At 40.3% G+C, this 20,299-nt stretch overlaps 1 protein-coding gene across 5 annotated transcripts in view; it reads left to right on the top strand.

Annotated features, from left to right (window-relative positions):
* The window catches only part of CRACD (capping protein inhibiting regulator of actin dynamics), a 285,912-nt gene that overhangs the window by 152,453 nt on the left and 113,160 nt on the right, over positions 1 to 20,299 (top strand). Inside the window, exon 1 of one of the 5 annotated variants that reach the window (XM_017849276.1) lies at positions 17,102 to 17,245. The exons of the other annotated variants lie outside the window; for them this stretch is intronic. The gene's annotated coding sequence lies outside the window, so the exon portion shown is untranslated. Of the gene's footprint in view, positions 1 to 17,101; positions 17,246 to 20,299 lie in introns of those variants that run through there. 5 annotated transcript variants of the gene reach the window in all.

Genomic DNA, 20,299 nt, shown 5'->3' with positions numbered 1-20,299 from the left:
GGTGAAACCCATCTCTACTAAACATACAAAAATTAGCTGGATGTTGGGGCACACGCCTGTAATCCCAGCTACTTGAGAGGCTGAGGCAGGAGAATTGCTTGAACCTGGCAGTCAGAGGCTGCAGTGAGCCAAGATCGTGCCACTGCACTCCAGCCTGGGCAACAGAGTGAAACTCCATCTCAAAAAAAGAGAAAAAAAAAGAGAGAGAGAACCTAATATTTCTTTATGCCTTTAGTTTGAAATCTAACCAATATTGGTGTGCTTTATGTCTCACTCCCTAAGAACTTGTCAAGTTCCCTTCCAGAAAGACATTTTCTCTTCTTTGAGCTTCCAACAACAGATTTCACATCACTGCAAGTTAAACTTCTGACTTTTTAGGATCCCAAGCTGGGAATAGTGTCTCTTTCCATAGACTAGACGATAACATAGAAATATTCTTTTGTTCCCATTTATTTTGGGAATAAAATGGATTTCGTTTTATATTTCTTTTGAAAAGTAGAAACTTCAAACATTCAGAAGTCTATTATTTTTTACCAAATTCATTATAGCAAAACAGTTTCACCTTTATGTTGGTGATCACACTGGCTTCTCTTTGAGCATCCCAGATACAGTATTTGTTGTAAGTTCTCCCTTTCTTTGTGGCTTAGCATTCAAATAGAAAGTTCTAATAGAATAGCCAGTCCCCAGAGAGCTCTCATTCATTACACTATGCTGATGATAAATGGAATTAATTTATCCTCTGTGGCTTTTTAATTAAACTAGAACCTCATTTTTAAATATGAAACAGTTCAACACAATGAAATCTTCACTAATCATCAGTTGGGAACCCAGAACCTGAGTCAGATTAGAAAGAAAAAGAATGGACATCTCTAACTATACTTTCTCTCTCAATATTAACAGTTAGTTCTAATAAGCATAATGGGAGCATTGATCACTCTACACAGAGGCTCTATAAGTTGCCATAGGATATGAGTCACCCAGAAGTTTTTAAATATGCGACACTCATTTCACTGATGCTTTAAGAAGCCACTTTCAACTGTATGCTCATCAGATATCATTGCCAAGAACAAGAAATTGGCAAGAGGCTTGTCCTGCTATAGCTTTTATATATTCTACTACCTTCCAGAAGTTTTAATATAAAACTACTGAGAAATTAACAAAGAATACACTGTAGTATTTTTTAATAGACTTTATTTTTTAGAGCAGTTTTAGGCTAACAGCAAAATTAAGTAGAAAGCATAGAGAGTTCCCTCCCCTACACCCTCTGCCCGCACAGTGTAGTATTTTAAGTTTTAAAATTCACTTTCAAAAGTGAAACAGCTTTATTGAAACATAATGCACATACCATAAAATTCATCTTTTAAAAGTATGCAATTCAGCTATCATTACACAGTTGTGCAATCATCACCTGTAATTTCAGATTAAAATTTACTTTTAAAAAATGAAATAAAATATCATTTAGAGAGTTTAAAGAAAAAGGGACCAAAAAATACTCATTTTCTAAAACTCACCATTCAAACCAAACTCTTGTTATTTTTTGGTGCATTTTATTTCAGCTTTTCTTAACATCCAGGTATTTTTATATGGACTAATGAGAGAATTAATTACTTTTAAAATTTCTTATGAGCGTCTTTGGCTCTGTCTCTTTAAGGCTACTCAGGGTGTGCTGAGGTGTGCTGTGATTTTACTGCTGTGTGTACACATGAAAATATTCAAGTGAAGAAAATAACTTAATGGCTACGTATGCGGTGATGTGATGCTTTCTAAAATAAACGATCTCTCTTTATAATTGAACTTTCCAGAGCACTGTTAGAGCTTTAGACTTTGGTCATTAGTAACTGATAGATGTCTTTTGTTCCTGCATTCTAGGGCATGAAAACAGTAAAAGCTTAAATTAATTGATAAAACTGGCATGTCTTTAGATGTTGCCCTCCCCTTAAACTAAGGGCAAACTGGGCACTAGGCATTGTGGAGTGATTTCCACTAGCATTGATGGGAGGACTGAGCAGTGAGCATGTAAGAGGGAACAACAAGAGAAAGACAGTCAATGGGAAAATAGACTTTGGGTGTGAAATGCATTTACAGAAGTTTCACAGATGGCCAAAGAAATACATGAAAAGATGCTCAGGGGATGTAAATGAAAAGTTTTTCAAGTCCATGGAAACAGTTTTGAAAATTGTTTTTCAAGTTCATAGAAACAATTTTGAAAATTGATATTGCTAAGTGCAATGAAGGATTTGGGTAAGTGGATACTCATGCACTATGAGAGTGTAATTCATTGACCCTATGAAGAGGCTGATTCAATAGCATGTATTAAGATTCAACATTTCTAGTCTCTTAATTGAGGAATACCACTCTTAAGAACTTTGCAGAAGTAAGAGCATATATTAAAACACATGTACAAGGTTGTTTATTGAAGCCATATTTGCAATAGTAAGAAGTTGGAGACAAGTTATTGTTCAGCATTAGGAAAACTCGCTAAATGAATCAAGATACAGGTGGCCATTAAAAAGTATTTGGTACCTGTGTATGTACTGCTTAGCACACATGTGCATGATATATTTTTATGTGATTGCGTGGAAATTACAATTCTTTTATTGACAAAAAGTGCATTTGTAGCTAAAGCTGTTTATGTGTAGGAAAACTGGGGTGGAAGATATTTCACTTTTATTTTATATGTTTTAAAAAATTGACTATGAATGATTTTACTTGTTTCCTTTTCCTGTTTTTCAAGTGACATCCTTCTTTTTTAGACAGAGTCTCGTTCTGTCACCCAGGCTGGAGTACAGTGGCACAATCTTGGCTCACTGGCAACCTCCACCTCCCGGGTTCAAGTGATTCTCCTGCCTCAGCCTCCCAAGTAGGTGGGACTACAGGAGCCTCCCATCACACCCGACTAATTTTTCTATTTTTAATAGAGATGGAGTTTTGTCATGTTGGCCAGGCTGGTCTCGAACTCCTCACCTCAGGTGATCTGCCTACCTTGGCCTCCCAAAGTGCTGGGATTACAGGTTTAAGCCACCACACCCAGCCTCAGCAACATTCTTAAGCTTTCCAAAGATGAAAGATTACAACAATTTGAGCTAGGCTAACAAAGTATTGTCAAGTAGAAGTCTTTGAGGGACAAACTTTAATGAATAGGTTTTAAAATTCTAATTAGTATATCAGCAGCTTACATAGAAAAGATGTTTCTAAAGTATATGGAAATAGTTTTACTCAGGTTAAACCTTCTGAAATAACTTTTATTTTTTCTAATAAAAGTATTTTATGATCAAACTATAAAACATTTTGAAAAGAAATAGGAATATAAACATTATAATAAAAATCACCTGATTCTATCACCTAGCAATAATAGTAGGCTAAATCTTAAGACTAACTTTTATGATATCAATTTGAAATTTAAGGAGATTTTATTTTCACCATGAGAGTTTGCTTCACCCTAATCAGTTTGTCTAACTGCTGAAGTAGTTGGGGGGATATGTACAATATTAATGAAATTTGCTGAATGATTCCTAGAGAAAAATCAGCTTTGGTAAGGCATATTGCAATAAGAATTAGGACAGAAATACTGCAAAGTAAAAAGAGGGAAAGAAGAAGGCAGTCAAGAATGTCAACCAAATTCGAAAACTTCACATTATTAAAGAAGACAGTAGACATGTCTGTGATACAGCCAGCAAGTAAAGAAATTTCCCTTTGTTTCTTTCTCCTGCTCTTTTGCACTGGCAGCCAGCTATAATCAGCAAGGGGCTGGCCAGGTATGAACGGGACCAGCACCAACCACCTGGAGCACTTGTGCCATTTTGTATCTGGAAAGTAATTCTCTGAGTGACTCTTCACAATATACTCATACTTGTAAGAGGACCAATTGGATTACAGAATTAACCATCAGAACCAAAGCTTCTGACCCTGGCAGTATGACTTCAGTGTTCCTCTTTTCATGATGGACCCTGGGTACTCTGCCATCATCAGTCCATAGTTTACAGGCAGGTCTGGGCAGTAGCTTCTTGAGGTTCCTTCCTTCCTTCATTCCGCCATCCAGAATTGCATATTGAACTGTGCTCCCAGAGGCTACAGCATTGAGTGGTTTCTAACTCCTCAGCACTTTATTCTGGCATCCTCACCTTCAGGAAAGGCTACATAATTTGCAGGGTCCAGTGTAAAATGAAAATGTGGAGCCATTTGTTCAAAAACTAAGAACTTAATGAAAGCACAGCATGAAAACAAGCACTTTGGGACTGCATAGATTGCATGCCCATGAAGCTGGCTCTGCCCACCTTAACCTTACCTCCTGACCAGAAGTAACCTATCACCAAGAACAGGCACATAGCTAGTACCTCCAATCCTCCTTTTCTTTGCTGAGTTCATCTAGTACGTGCCTCCATATGAGGCCACTAGCCTTCTAATCCCTGGGACAAAACTGCTCTTTGAGAATGAGAGAAATGTGTCCTCTGTAGACAGATGCAGCCCCCTGGGCCCATGACTTGAAGCCTTGTGCATATTCAAAAAAGACTGCCCTTCTTTCAGATGGACACAGCCCTGTGCTGGGGCCTGTAGCTGGCACTTGGTGAGTAGCGGGCAAGCCGGATTCTACCTGCCTCCAGCATTCTTGGCTGGCATCCTCATGCAGGGAACAGCCTACATGATCCCACACATCTCCTTGAGCAAGGAACAACCTGGATGGTCCATTGCCACAGAGTGGCCAGATTGCTGAGCTAGTATGTCCTTTCTCCTTAAGAGTTCCCACATGACAATCAAATCCTTGGATTTGGGGTCCTTGACTACCTGGGCTTCTCTGGTTTTTACTCTAGGCTGTAGCTCTTTGCCCTTTTTGTTGGTTGCTTTCCTTTTCTTGTGATTAAAAATTATCTTATTGGGATATGATGTTTCCTCTGCCTACCTTTGCTGAATGAGTTTCTTTAGTAGCAGACACAGAGATCCATTAGATTCTCCTGTTTTTCCATTCCAAGTTGGTGGGTGTCTCAATCCATCTTGTGCTGCTATAACAGAATACCCACGGACTGGATACCTTGAAAAGAAAAGAAATTTATTTCTTACAGTTCTGGTGGCTGGAAAGTTCAAGGTCGAGGGGCCTGCATCTGGTGAGGGCCTTCTGCTGCATCATCCCATGGTAGAAGGCAGGTGGGCAAGGAAGCACATTGAGCAAGACAGACGGGGCGGAACTCATCCTTTTGATCAGGAACTCTCTCGATAATGGCATTAGCCCACTCACGAGGGCTTAGCCCTTTTGACCTGATCACTTCTTAAAGATCCCACCCCTTAATGCCATCACAATGGCAATTTAAACATGCATTTTGGAAGGAACATTCAAATCATACCCATGGGGTTTTAGGTTTCACTCCGAAGATGATATACTTTTCAAGAAGGAGATGAACTTAAAGAAATAAAAAAGAGCAAAATAAATCATTATAATCTTTCTAGTATTTTGTAATTCCTGGCTGGCTTTACTTGAGAGTAAGCAGGGAAAGGTAAGGATTGAGGTAAGAGAAGAAAATAAGTAAAGTCAGGTCTTGAGGGGCTTTTAAAACTGGATTCTGACATTAAAAATTAAAAAGACACCCAGGTACAGTGGCTCATGCCTGTAGTCTCAGCACTTTGATAGGCCAAGGCAGGAGGATCACTTGCACTGAGTTCGAGACCAGCCTGGACAACATAGCAAGACCTCATTTCTACACAAAATAAAAACTTAACTGGGTATGGTGGCATGTGCCTGTAGTCCCAGCTACTTGTGAGCCTGAGGTAGGAGGATTGCTTGAGCCTGGGAGTTTGAAGCTGCAATGAGGTATGATCACACCACTGCACTCTAGCCTTGGCAACAGAGTAAGAACCTATCTCAAAAATAAAGAAATAAATAATAAAAAGACATCAGATTCCCTTGCTTTCCCATGCCCCCCCCAAAAAATAAGTGATACACACACCCAGAAAGAGTTATAACAGCTAGAATGCTGTCCATATGGGTCCTTTAAAACCCTGTATATGTTCCTACTGTGAAATTTTATTAGGGTAGCAGGAGAGTCTTGCTGAGTTGCTACTTGACCATCTGGCCTGGTATTCAGACTGCAGTAAAGCCAAAGAATGGATCCAGGTGGTACAGGGACCACTGGGATATACCTTAAAAGAGCCACAGTTGTCTAAAACAGAATACCAAGCCCCGATAAACTGTTCTAAGCAATTTTACAATCTGTTTAAATATTTTTTTTTTGTATATGTGTGTTTAAGTGCAAACATGCATGTGTGTATGTGTGTGTGTTGGGGAGAAGGCTGAGAGTTGAATCCAGTACTCCATTTTAGAAAAAAGTGCTTATTTATTTTTAAAAAAGTATTTATTTGTGTATTTAGAGAGACAGTCTCACTATGTTGCCCAGGCTGTTCTTGAACTCCTGGGCTCCAGTGATCCTCTCGCATCAGCCTCCCAAAGTGCTGAGATTACAGCCATGATCTATCATGCCTAGCTGAAAAAAGTACTTTATTTTATTTACTTGTTTAGGTCCTCAGATTTGTTTGTCATTTTTAATGGTAACAATTCAGAATCTGTGATTTTGAAACAGATTTTGGTAATCCCATAGCTCAGTATTCTACCCATGGACTTAGAGATACTGTGTGTGAACAGATTGATATAAAAAGATATATGTGTGTATGTGTGCTTACTTCCCTTTTCTCTAGATCAATCTGGAATTTATAGAAATATGGAACTTTCACCGTGAAAAGTATTTAAAGCCAATTAGAAAGATATTTTCTTTGATTTTTATTTGGAAGCATCCTTTTCCTCTTCCATATTCCTTTGTTCCTGATAAAATAACCAGTTCTCTAGGTTAGAATGAATTAATATGTGCCTGTTTTCCCTGTTAGGCTGTAAGTTTGACCATGAAGAGCAGAGACTGGAAATAACAGTAGCATAAATAACATAATTTATTTCTCTCTCTTATAACAGCTCAGGGACAATCTGGTGGCTTCACTCTGTAAGGACATCTGGGACCCAGGTTCCTCACTCATGTAGTCCAAAATGGCTTGCCACTACATGCATGCCCTGAGAAGCAGGATGAAACAAGGGAGGAAAAACAATATATGCCTTCCCTTTAAGCACACATCCTGGGAATTGCCTGTATCCCAGTAATTGGAACTTAGCCGTAAACATAATGGCAGACAGCCAGGTGCCCAGCTACAAATCATGGGTGTTTAACATTATTGACAGCCATCCGTCTCTGTTACACTTATCTTTGACAATATGTTCTGCTCATCACATCCCTTTTTATAGGAGATAAACAAAACCTGGTCTGTTTTGGACGTACTTGCTTCCTTAAAGTTCCAGTTAGATTTTGTTGCATTTAGCATGAGTCCATTTTGGTTTGGTTTTGTCTACTGGGACCTGGTGCATAAGCTCAGTCCAAAACAATGGCCTCCCATACTTTTGTTTAAAGATTCTCCCCTGTTGCTCACGTTGTCCCTTAGGTGAGAGTGTAACCAAAACTGAAGGCTTTAGTGCCACTCTCATTTATCATCATTTTGGGTTTGCGGTCTCAGCACATCATTCATAAGTTACAGTGTCCTCATGGTCGTGCATTTCTTTGTTTTTCTTTTTCCAGTTGGAGAGACACCATTTAACATTCTAGAGATGACTACATGCAAACATTTAAAACTTGTAAGAGAATACAGTGCACCAGGGGGACTACTATTGTGACTGTCTGGAGGATAATACCACGAGTTTGGAGTATGCTTCTTAGCCAGGGTCTCCGTGAACCAAACCAACTAAAATAAAATAGGTCAAAGAATGAGCTAGGTAAGGAGTTTGCTCATTAAGAAACAAAAACAAAAAACAGCCTGTTCAATTCCTTACTACTGAATCTCTATAATACCCAACATATTCCTCCATGTGCAACTAGAAGTATCAGCAATTGTACAGACACCTCTGTTTAGCCAGTAAGTAGTCTAGGGTAATTCTATTATTTAGCACAACTTTAGCAAGAGAATGTAAAACTATAGCCTTTACAGTAGAATCTGTTATAGAGACTATGATGAGAGGTAAATTTCAAATCATTGCTTCATTTACTCCAAACCATGGAGAAAGAGACCTAACATGTGATGCCTATCCAGGAGAGTGAAGGCCGCCTGGCAATGTTCTCTTTAACCTGTGATGTGGGTTAAGGGGAGTGAACCAGTGCTTTGACTGATTTTGAAGCAACAAAGGTACCATTAAAGTTTCTTGGCCACAGTGGCCCTTCATCTCCCATCTATCAAGGCATAAGGTTATCCATGTATACGACTGGCTGCAAAATCCTCCACAAATAAAAGTATAATCCACGAGTACACACACGAGACCCCTTTTTCAGGTCTATTCATAGAGGCTAAGCAAGGAAAAAATTGAGAGATAAGAATTCTCATGATAGCAGAGAAGTCTTTTGTTCTTACATTTTTAAAACCTTTTTTCTCATATATGTATATGTCCTTTTTTATTTTTTCTTTTCTTGTTTTTTTTTTTCTTTTTTTGAGATAGGATCTTGCTCTGTCACCCAGACTGGAGTGCAGTGACACTGTCTTGGCTCACTGCTGCCTTGACCTCCTGGGCTCAAGTGATCCTCCTGCCTCAGTCTTCCAAGTCACTGGGACTGCAGGCACACCATGCCTGGTTAATTATTATTATTATTATTATTATTATTATTATTTGTAGAGATGAGGGTCTCATTATGTTACCCAGGCTGGTCTCTTGGCCTCAAGCAATACTCCTGCTTCGGCCTCCCAAAGTGCTGGAATTACAGACGTGATCTCTCATGCTGGCTCTAGAGAAGTTTTGATTCATGATCTTCAGAAGAAGCTGTTCATGTCTGGGCTGCCGTCTGCTTCTGGGGAGAAACTTCTCTGGTTAGCTTCACCTTAAGGTCTCCAACGGACATACAATTCCAAGAGTCTGGATGGGCTGTGAGATTACAAACCCAAGGTTCAAGGTCCTGAAGTTTTGCTACAGTGTGAGTAGCAAGGGCAGTCTTTCTCTGATGACATTCTCAGAAGACCGACTCTCCAGGTTCTAGATTGTGAAGGGATTGATTGTTCTCAGTCAGTGCACCATGAAAAGCTTTCTTTACCTGGTGAAAATACATTTTGACATATGCATTAAAGCATTCCAGCATTTAGTTTTATCAGACTTTAGCAGCAGAAGGTACAGGAGGTTCTATTATTAGGTACACAGGCCTTCCACACGTATCAGAATTTTAGGAATCTCATATAGTTTTACAACATATGTTAATAACATATTCACTAAAATACACCTTAAAGAAGGTTAAACATCATTTATTATTTGGCAGTGCTTCCCATATGATTTAACATATCAATCCCGTTAGCTCTCTTATGGAGGCTTCAGGGGCTCTCTGTAGTATTCCAAAATTCGAGGTCAAAAGAGACTTAATTTTGAAGTTGAAATTTGATTTTGGGAAGCCTGTCAAATATAAAAGGTTTAAAACACTTGATCAAAATAGGGTCACAGGTCATCATAAAATAGTAGTCATTTATTTAGGTAAAGTGATAATGATAATATTTTAAAAGCAAAAGCATTTACTCTGTGATAGGGGAGACTCAGTTTTCCAAAACAACTAAAAGACCTGAGAAAGACAGCTTGAGGCAGAAATCTGTCTCTCTCCTCTTTTTTATTTTTGTGCAGTTTACTCAAAAGGTAAACAAAATATCTTGCTATCACTATTAGCACTATAAGAAATTTTGTTCAAAAGAGAAAACCAAATTTTACTTTTGCATTAGTGTATTATCAATAAAGCTAATTTTGATAAAACCTTATAAGCAGACTAATTCAATCTCAGTCAGCTTTTGACTGCACCAGAATCCCATAACCCTTTTATAATGTCATACAATCAAAATTTTTTTCAATCTTTTATATTTTAATTTTCTCTACATTCCTTTTATTCCTTCAGTTTGAAGCAACCTTTAAGTAACTTAAGTAACCTTTAACTAACTTCAAACTGGACAGACTTCAAACTAGACAACTCTAGTAACTTCATCTAGACAAAAATTTTCTAACAAACATACATTTTATGCCTTTATAACTTCCATCATCAAAAGCATATCTTGCTTTTGTATACTATACACAATTGTTTTTCTTACATCTAGTCGTTTTAATTACATATATTAACTACATGAACTCTTTAACCGTAGTTTTTAGTGAAATCCCTAGGAAGTAATTTTGAACTGTTTTATATCAGTATTTGTAGATAAAATTGTTAAATTACTCTATAATTTTTTAAAAGATGTGTCTTCCCATATTTTATTAACAGATGTAAATATATTTAGCTTCTCTATACCATACAAAAATAAGATGCCAAACTATATAAACTTAAACTTAGGTGTAAATTAATGTTTTAATATTTTAACTTACAAATGACTCCAATTTTATGATTATGATTTAACATAACATCACTTAAAGATTTAAAATTACTGAAAAGCATTTTGAAAGTAGGACACAGGTACCCTCCCTAATGTTTTCTCCAAGTCCTCCTGAGTCAAAGGTAGCCACCCAGCATCCAAAATGGCCATGAAGGGCAGGGCTTCTCTGAGTCCTGAATTTGTATAACAGGAGGAGAGCTCAGGACAGAAGACAGAGCTGTGAGGTTGATGCCCTGGAGGATCCAACCTCTCTCAGAATAGCTGGGGCCAAAGGTCAGGCAGGAAGAAGGGGCCACAAAGGGCTTGATTCTGACTTGTAGCTGCTGGGTGAGGCATGAGAACATGTTTCCAGACTTCACCATGGCTACCTATGCAGAACCCTCAATTCAGAGGCTCAAAATTAGAAATGCAAGATTACAGTCAAATCAAACAAGTATAAAATTACGTTTAACTGATAATTTTGAAACCATTCCTATTTAAAAAAATACCTTAACCTTTATTTTAGGTTCAGGGATATATGTGCAGGTTTGTTATATAGGTAAACTCATGACTTGGGGGATTGGTGTACACATCCATTCCTGTTTTATCAACAATTTAAAAACTAGCTACGTTTACCACATATAATCACATGTGCATAACACATATAGACATAACAGAAACATAGGCAGAAGCAGACCTTACAGATTTGTAAGATTCTTCATTTGCCACTTTTCAAAGTTTCTTCCCACTATCAATCTTTTGATTACTTCTATTATGCTTAAAACAATTGTTAGGGAGGCAACTCTAAATTTGCAGCTTTAAAGAGAGGACACAGGCAAAACAAGGTAAAAGTTTACATCTCAAAGCACAGAACTTAGATTTAAACAAAGGCAAGGTTTGTTAGGTAAACATTAATCCATTGTCTTCCCCATAATTAAAGTTCCTAGTAGTTTAGGTTCAGAGACAGAGATACCCTTACAAATGAAGATTTCCTTTATAGATGTAAATTTATTTTACAAAAGGATTTGAAGATTGCCAGTTAGATGAGATAAAAGTGTATTTGAGTTCTAAAGGTGGTCTCTTTTAACTTAGCTGTAATTACTGAGTTTAGGGTGGTGCCCATTAAGGAACAGGGCAAAGGAAGAATTCTCCATGCCTGGTCTCTGCATGTATAGATCCGAAAAAGAAGCAAGCTCACTTTACCCTAAGGCCTACCTTTTATAAATACTTTATCTAGGATAAAGTGTTTTATTTGCCTTTTTTGAAGAGTCTTTAAAACGTTAAAAATATTGAAATCTTTTTAGATGCTTCTGCATATCAATAGGCATCCCTAGATGAGACTAATTTGGAAGCCCTCATTTTCAAATGCATTTCTTCAAGTTCAGTGTTGTACATTTGTAACATTCCATTGTAATTTTAAATGATCTTTAGTAAGATTTTGCCGTTTCTAAAGCAATTACTGTTTCGAGGGTCTGCTATAGTACTTATGTCAAAGGCATTTGAACCAGAGCAACTCCATCTTGAATAGGGGCTGATTAAAATGAGGCTGAGACTGAAAGAGGATTTTTCCCAGTCACTTTGCAAGTTGGGGACCTCTGGCCAGCAATGCCCCTGCCCGGGCCTAGCTTGGCCATACTGCTTCCTGCAGGAGGAGGCCTGTCCACTCAGCCTGCCCAGATCATGCCTGGCTTGCATACCAGCTAAGCCCATGGCTGTTCCAGGTGTGCCTGAGCCCACCTTTGTTATAGCCTGTACCTACCTTTGGCAGTTCCTGAGTTCTTGTCCCACGTCCAAGAAGAATGAGTATATGCTGACAATTGAAGAGTGAGGAAGGCAGAAAAGAATTTTATTGAGCAAGGAAACAGCTCTCAGTGGAGAGGGGATGTGCTGGGGTCAGCCACCCACGGTTGGGTGGTTTCTCCCCCAGTGTGGCTGAGTCTGGGGCTTTTATGGGCTCAGAATTGGCGAGTGTGTGCCAATTGGTTTGTGAGTATGCAAAAAAGGTTAAAACAAAGGCACAACTAAACATGGGCATGACAGTATAAAACACCAATTAGGGAAGAATAGGTATATGTAAAACAGGAGAAGGATGGGGATTAATTAGAGGAAAGTGTGCCAAATGGGAAGACAGGCTGTCAGTCTGGTCCATGAATGTGACTTGTAGCTTGGCTTTCAGGCTTTAAACTGTTTTGGCCTGGAGGTAGGGTATCACTGGGGACCTGCCTCAATCTGCCTAGGTATTTGAGTGCCTCCTGCCACTATCAAGACCTGCTGAACTGTATCCCCAGGAGGCTAGGCATTTTTAGTTGCAGGATGAGCTAGGAAGTTGGCACAAGATACAGGTCACAAAGACCCTGCTGATGAAATATGATGCAGTAAAGAAGCCAGACAAAACCTGCCAGAACCAAGATAATGATGAGAATGACTTCTGGTCACCCTCACTGCTCATTATATGCTAATTATAATACATTAGTATGCTAAAAGACACTCCTACTGGCCCCATTATAGTTTACAAATGCAGTAACAACATCTGGAAGTTACCTTATATAGTCTAAAACAGGGAGGAGCCTGCAACTCCAGGAATTTCCCACCCCTTTCTTGGAAAACACATGAATACCCATTGGTTAGCATATAATCAAGAAAAAACCATAAAAATAGCCAACCAGCAGTCGTTGGGGCTATTCTGTCTATGAAGTAGCCATTCAGTTACTCCTTTACTTTCTTAATAAACTTACTTTCACTTTACTCAGTGGACATGCCCTGAGTTCTTTCTTGTGCAAGAGGCAAGCACCCTTTCTTGGGGTCTGTATCAGGACCCCTTTCCAGTAACACTTCCACATGTAAATGTTGGCATAGCTGGACAGTGGAGTAGTTAATTCTTTCAAAATTAAGGATCTCATTTTTACCTCGAATCTTGGCTTGGGCTCTCATATCCCCTTGATCAACTTAGCCAATGATTTTTCCCTACCAAGGTACGCACAAAAAAAGAAACAAAACAGGGAGAACATAAAAATACCTGCAAATTTCCAGAGCCTAAGTTTGCCACCCCTGCAATATTGCCATTTACTACCAGTTTCTGACCCAGTCAGATATCTAAGGCCTCTAAATGGATCCAAGCCAGTTAGTTATTGGATCCATTCTGATCCTGGACCCAGCCCAGTTTCTGTCATGACTTCCAAACCCAGTTTGCATCAGAAATTTGTTCAAACAAACTCCGAGAACTCACAACACAAATCTGTGGAGCTTTGGAATCCAAGAGAGAACTTACCATGGCCCCCAGTTGCTGAACGAAAGCAGTGGACACAATGGGCCTAGCAGGTAACCTCTCTTGGTCATTCAATGCTCCTGGAGGTCTCTGTAAGCTCTACTTTGGATCTCACTTCAGATGCCATCTGTTAAAAGACAAACCTTAGACAAAGTAAAGAGTTTAATTCAGACCAGGTGCAGTGGGTCACACCTATAATCCCAGCACTTTGGGAGGCTGAAGCAGGTGGATCACCTGAGGTTGGGGGTTTGAGACCAGCCTGACCAACATGGAGAAACCCTGTCTTTACTAAAAATACAAAATTAGCCAGGCGTGGTGGCGTATGCCTATAATCCCAGCTACTCAGGAGGCTGAGGCAGGAGAATCACTTGAACTCAGGAGACAGAGGTTGCAATGAGCCAAGATCGCGCCATTGCACTCCAGCCTGGGCAACAAGAGTGAAACTCCATCTCAAAAATAAAATGAAATAAAATAAAATAAGTTTAATTGAGCAAAGAATGAGTCATGAATCAGGGATCACCTCTACTTCACCAGCCCCTACACCCCCAATCCCCAGGCCAGAGTACATTCAGAGAGACTCCAGTACAGCCACATTTTGGAAGATTTATGGACAGAAAAAGGAAAGTGACATCAGTAAATGGAAGTGAGGTGCGGAAGCAGCTGGATTGGTTAAACAGTTCGGTGTTTGCCTTATTTCTGGATTGGTTACAGTTTGGCATTTGCCTTATTTGAACACAGTTTGAACAGTTGGTCACCTTTGATTGGCCAGTACTTGATGATTAGCACAAGAGCAGGTTATGCTCTGTTTACACATACAGTTGGGTTACAGTTTACTATGGAGAAACCTTTTGGCTGAACTTAAAATATGTAAAGATAGCTTTAGGCTAAACCTAGTTTAACAGCTGAATGACCAACTGAAATAAATTTTTAGGAAAATATCCAGTAAACCTGAAGATAATAAGAAAGCTGAATGGTCACATTCAGGGTAGAAAGTGTGAGAAGCAGATTGGTAAGACTCAGGTAATTTTCTCCTTGCTGTGAATTTCTTGTCTTAGTCCATTCAGCTGTTTTAACAAAATACCACCCTGGGTGGTTTATAAACAACAGAAACTGATTTCTCACAGTTCTAAAGGCTGGAAAATCCAAGATCGAGGCACTGTCCGATTTGGTGTCTGGTGAGGGCCTGCTTCCTTGTAGACGGCTGACTTCTCACTGTCAGTCCACATCATGAAAGGGGTGAGGGGTTTCTCTCAGACTTTTTTTTGTAATTAAAAAAAAAAAAATAGCAAACCTGCACATGTATTTTTTTATTTAAAAAATATAGGCCGGGCATGGTGGCTCACACCTGTAATCCCAGCACTTTGGGAGGCCGAGGTGGGCAGATCATGAGGTCAGGAGATCGACACCATCCTGGCCAACATGATGAAAACCCATCTCTACTAAAAATGCAAAAATTAGTTGGGCATGGCGGCACTTGCCTGTAGTCCCAGCCACTCGGGAGACTGAGGCAGGAGAATTGCTGGAACCTGGGAGGCAGAGGTTGCAGTGAGCTGATATCGTGCCACTGCACTCCAGCCTGGAGACAGAGATAGACTCTCTCTCTCTATTTCTCCCTCTCTCTCTCTCTCTATATATATATGTGTGTGTGTATGTGTGTGTGTGTGTGTGTATATATAAAAGTTTTTTTTTAAGCACAGTGGCTCACGCCTATAATCCCAGCACTTTGGGAGGCTGAGGGAGGCAAATCATAAGGTCAGGAGTTCAGGACCAGTCTGACCAACTTAGTGAAACCCTGTCTCTACTAAAAACATGAAAAATTAGTTGGGTGTGGTGGCATGCGCCTATAATCCTGGCTGCTCGGGAGGCTGAGGCAGGAGAATCATGTGAACCTGGGAGGCAGAGGTTGCAGTGAGCTGAGATTGCACCATTGCACTCCAGCCCGGGCAACAGGGCGAGACTCCATCTCAAAGAGAAAAAAAAAAAAAAGAGACAGTGTACTGCTCTTTCACCCAAGTTGGAGTGCAGTGGCACAGTCATAGCTTACTCTAACTTCAAACTCCTGGGCTCAAGCATTCTTCCCACCTCAGCCTCCCAAGTAGCTAGGACCACAAGCACATACCACCACACTCAGCTAATTTTTTTAATTTTTAAAATTTTTTGTAGAGATGGGGTCTTACGATGTTGCCCAGGCTGGTCTTGAACTCCTGAGCTCAAGTGATCCTCTCACTTCAGCCTTCCAAAGCACTGCAGTCACCGTGCCTGGCTCATATGTCTTTATAAGGACACTAATCCCATTCATGAGAGCACTGCCCTAATGAGTTAATCATTTCCTGGAGGCCCCACCTCCTAATACCATCACCTTGGCAGTTAGAATTTCAGCATATTGGCTGGGTGCAGTGGCTCACACCTGTAATCCCAGCACTTTGGGAAGCCGAGGCAGGCAGATCACGAGGTAAAGAGATTGAGACCATCTTGGCTAACATGGTGAAACCCCATCTCTACTAAAAATACAAAAAAATTAGCCGGGCATGGTGGTGGGCGCCTGCAGTCCCAGCTACTCAGGAGGCTGAGGCAGGAGAATGAGAATGGCGTGAACCTGGGAGGTGGAGCTTGCAGTGAGCGGAGATCATGCCACTGCACTCCAGCCTGGGCGACAGAGCGAGGCTCCCTCTCAAAAAAAAAAAAAAGAATTTCAGTATATTAATGCTGGGGCAACATAAATATTTAGTCCATTGCACTTGTGCATATGATTGAATTGGCATATGATGATTGAATTGGCAGTTTATCAGAATGCATATGTACTGCCTTGTTTTACTTTATTTGTATCTTGTCTCTTCAACTGGACTATGAGCTCTTGAGAAACGAATCTAAGTCTATCACCTGTTTATGCCCTCGACAGTCTCTAGCACAATGTCACACATAGAGACAGCAAAATAGATGTTTGTTGATTGCCTGATTGAAACCATGGATGGTGATCTAGTTAGTTTTTTTTTTAATTCAAAGTGTTTGCTCACTGAATAGTATTACTATCCTCAATTTATCTTTTGGATGCTGAGGTTGAAGGTGACTAAGAGAATTATGCCATTCTTCCAGTTGTTCTAAATGCATTATTGATTAGTAACAGAATTGACTAGCATAAATGGCAGTTGGGGATTTTCTTCCTCTCTTTTATCTTGTGTCATTTTAGCAGAAACTGAAGGATGATTTCCAAGCCTCCTAAAAGAGCTGCATGATAAATAACTGCTGGATAAATTAATATGCTCTTAATAGATGAAAGCAAAACAAGGGACCAGGTCTGGCTGTCCTGATTTTGCTTTTCTTGTTCAGCCCACTGGTGGGAGTAGCCCTTGCTCTTGGTTCAGGTCCCAGCTCCTCCCTTGCTTGTCTGTAGCTGTGGGTGAGTCATGGCAACCTTGTTGGCCCTCCCTTTTCCAATTGTAAAAGAGAAATGCATTGCCACCAGATGATGTCTTAAAGCGCCTCCAACTTCTGGAATGGGAGACCCTCTGGAAACACAAAGCTGTGTGGTTGCAGGAAATGGGCTCTTTGCATGATAACTAACTCCTCTTCCTCTCTCCCCCAACCAGATTTCCTGCTGAGGTAAGTAATGTAGAGTGGGTTTTTTGTTCTTTTTCTTCAGCCTTCTGTTCCTTTTGTGTATGTCTGGCCTTGTAAATGTGATGAATAAATACTATAATTATAACCCTTTTTGACAGCTCTGTAATTTAATTGTAATTCATTCTGAGCATCTATTTAAGACAATGTTGTGTATTGAAGATACAGCTGTTCCAATCTCATCTGCTAAACTGACAGGCATTGGTTGGAATCATAGTCCCAGTAACTGTAGGAACTTCCGATCTATTCAAGACCAAATAGAGGGATACACTGTGTGGGGTGTGTGTGTGTATGTGTGTGTGTGTGTGAGTGTGAGAGACTATGTTCCATATCCTGGTTTGGCAAAAGTGGTAATGTAGCATTTGGAGAGAAGCGGCATTTAAAATTGGCCTTTGCAGAAATATGAAAATTATTTTGAAGTAGAAAATCTCTCAGGTTTACTTTTACAGAAAGCTAAGCTGTATATTTTTATTAACATTCAGAGGGGTCCCTCTGTAAACCTGGAATTGATTCCTGGTAGCACTGGCTGGGGGTCATTCTCATCAGATGTCTGAGTTTCCTAGGGATGCCACCCTAACAAAATACCACAAACTAGGTGGCTTGAACAACAGACTTATTGATTGCGTAAACCAGGAAGTATCTGAGACAAGTCTCAATCAATTTAGAAGTTTATTTTGCCAAGGTTAAGGACATACTCATGACACAGCCTCAGAAGGTCCTAACAACATTTGCCCAAGGTGGTTGGGCTTCAGCTTGGTTTTTTACATTTTAGAGAGACATAAGATATCAATCAATACATGTAAGATGTACATTGGTTCAGTCCAGAAAGGGGGAGGTGGGGTGGGAGAGGGGAGGGCTTCCAGGTCCTAGGTGGATTGAAAGATTTTCTGGTTGGCAGTTGGTTGAAAGGGTTTATTTAAAGACCTGGAATCAATAGAAAGGAGTGTCTGGGTTAAGATAAGAGGTTGTGGAGACCAAAGTTCTTATTATGCAGATGGAGCCTCCAGGTAGCAGGCTTCAGAGAGAATAGATTGTAAATGTTTCTTATCAGACTTAAAGAGTCCGTTCTGTCAGTATTAAAGTCTCTGTTTTAATGTTAATGCTGGCAAGCTGTGCCTGAATTGCAAAGGAAGGAGGATATAAATAATGAGGCGTATTTGACTGCCACTTCCCATAGCGGCCTGAATTGGTTTTTCAGATTAACTTTGGAATGCCCTCGGCCAAGAGGAAGGGTTCATTCAGTTGGTTGTGGGAGCTTAGCATTTTGTTTCTGTTTTACAATCGTGTCACAGTTATGGAGGCTAGAAATCCAAGACCAAAGTGTTGGCAGGGTTGGCTCCTTCTGAGGGCTGTGAGGGAGAATCTTCTTCCTGCCTCTGTCCTGGCTTCTGGTAGCCTCAGGTGTTCCTCGGCTTGTACATGATGTTGCCCCTGTGTCTTTATGTTGTCTTTCTCTAGGTGTGTCTTTGTCTCCAAATTTCCCCTTTCTACAAGGACATCAGCCTTATTGGATTAGGGCCACCCTAATGACCCCATTTTAACTTGATTACTTCTATAAAGACACTGTCTCCAAATAATGTTACATTCTGAGATAGCAGGGGTGAGGACTTCAAGATATCTTTTGCAGGGGACACAATTTAATCCCTGACAAATGTCTGCTTGAATATGCAGGAATTTTCTTCCTTTCTTTTTTTTCAAGTAGAGACAGGGTCTCACTTGTTATCCAGGCTGGTCTCAAACTCCTGGGCTCAAGCAGTCCTCCTGCTTTGGCCTCCCCAAATACTGGCCTACTTTCTTTCCCTCCCTCTCCCTTCCTTCCCTTCCCCTCCCTTCTCTTCCCCTCCCCTCCCTTCTTTCCTTCCCTTCTCCCCCCTTCCCCTTCCCTTCCCTTTACTTCTCCCCTCCTTCCCCTCCCCTCCCCCACTTCCCTTCCCATCCCTCTTTTCTTTCTTTTCTTTCAACAGGCTCTCTCTCTGTCACCCAGGCTGGAGTGCAGTGGTACGATCATAGCTCACTGTAACCTCAAACTCCTGGCCTCAAGCAATTCTCTCGCTTCAGCCCCACAAAGTGTTAGAATTACAGTCATGAGCCACCATGCCCAGCCTAGAAATTTTCTTCCTATGACTGCAAATAATTTCAGTCCCAAAGGCTTTTAGATAATTTCAGGAAGAATCTCACAAGAATTCTGTATTTCATAATGATATTGTTCTTCTCATTTATTTTGGGCTATAACATAGAGCAATAAATTTACTATCTTTCTTGATATTTGGCCAAGTAGTTGCAGAGCAGTCTGTTGTGCCTTTTGACCTTCATTGCCCTGAATATAGCTTCTGGAATGTGAGATGTTATGAAACAGTCTATAATGGGGCACCTCAGAACTTTCTTACTGGTAAATGAATTGAAGAGGGACTCATCTAATTGAAGATGAATAACTTGCCTCTCCCCCATCCCATAGTTCTCTTCTTACCTTACTTTTACTCCCTGTTGCAAGAGGAAGTTTGAATATAATTCAAGAAGGTGCTCCTAGTGACAGGAAAGTCCTTCATTTGAGGATTCTGGTGGGCGAGACCACAGTAGGTTATGGAACAAATTTGAGAACAATCAGATTAAGGAAATGGAATGGAGATAATTCAATATGATAGAAATAACAGTAAAATGAATATTAGGTTTTTTTTTTTTAGACAGAGTTTTGCTTTGTCGGCCAGGCTGGGGGGCACTGGGGGGGTCTCCGCTCCTTTCAACCTCTGCCTCCTGGAAAGTGATTCTCGTGCCTCAGCCTCCCGAGTAGCTGGAGATTACAGGTGTGTGCCACCACTCCTAACTAATTTTTATATTTTTAGTAGAGATGGGATTTCGCCATGTTGGCCAGGCTGGTCTTGAACTCCTGGCCTCAAGAGAGAACAAGAAGATTGTTATTTCAGCCTCCCAAAGTGCTGTGATTACAGGCGTGAGCTCCCAGGCCCCGCTGAAATCAATATTAGGAAAACATCCAGGCCGGGCGCGGTGGCTCAAGCCTGTAATCCCAGCACTTTGGGAGGC

The sequence above is a fragment of the Rhinopithecus bieti genome, unplaced genomic scaffold (assembly GCF_001698545.2).
Source record: "Rhinopithecus bieti isolate Rb0 unplaced genomic scaffold, ASM169854v2 scaffold_31527, whole genome shotgun sequence".
Lineage (NCBI taxonomy): Eukaryota > Metazoa > Chordata > Mammalia > Primates > Cercopithecidae > Rhinopithecus > Rhinopithecus bieti.
This window is presented reverse-complemented; position numbering and strand designations above follow the sequence as displayed.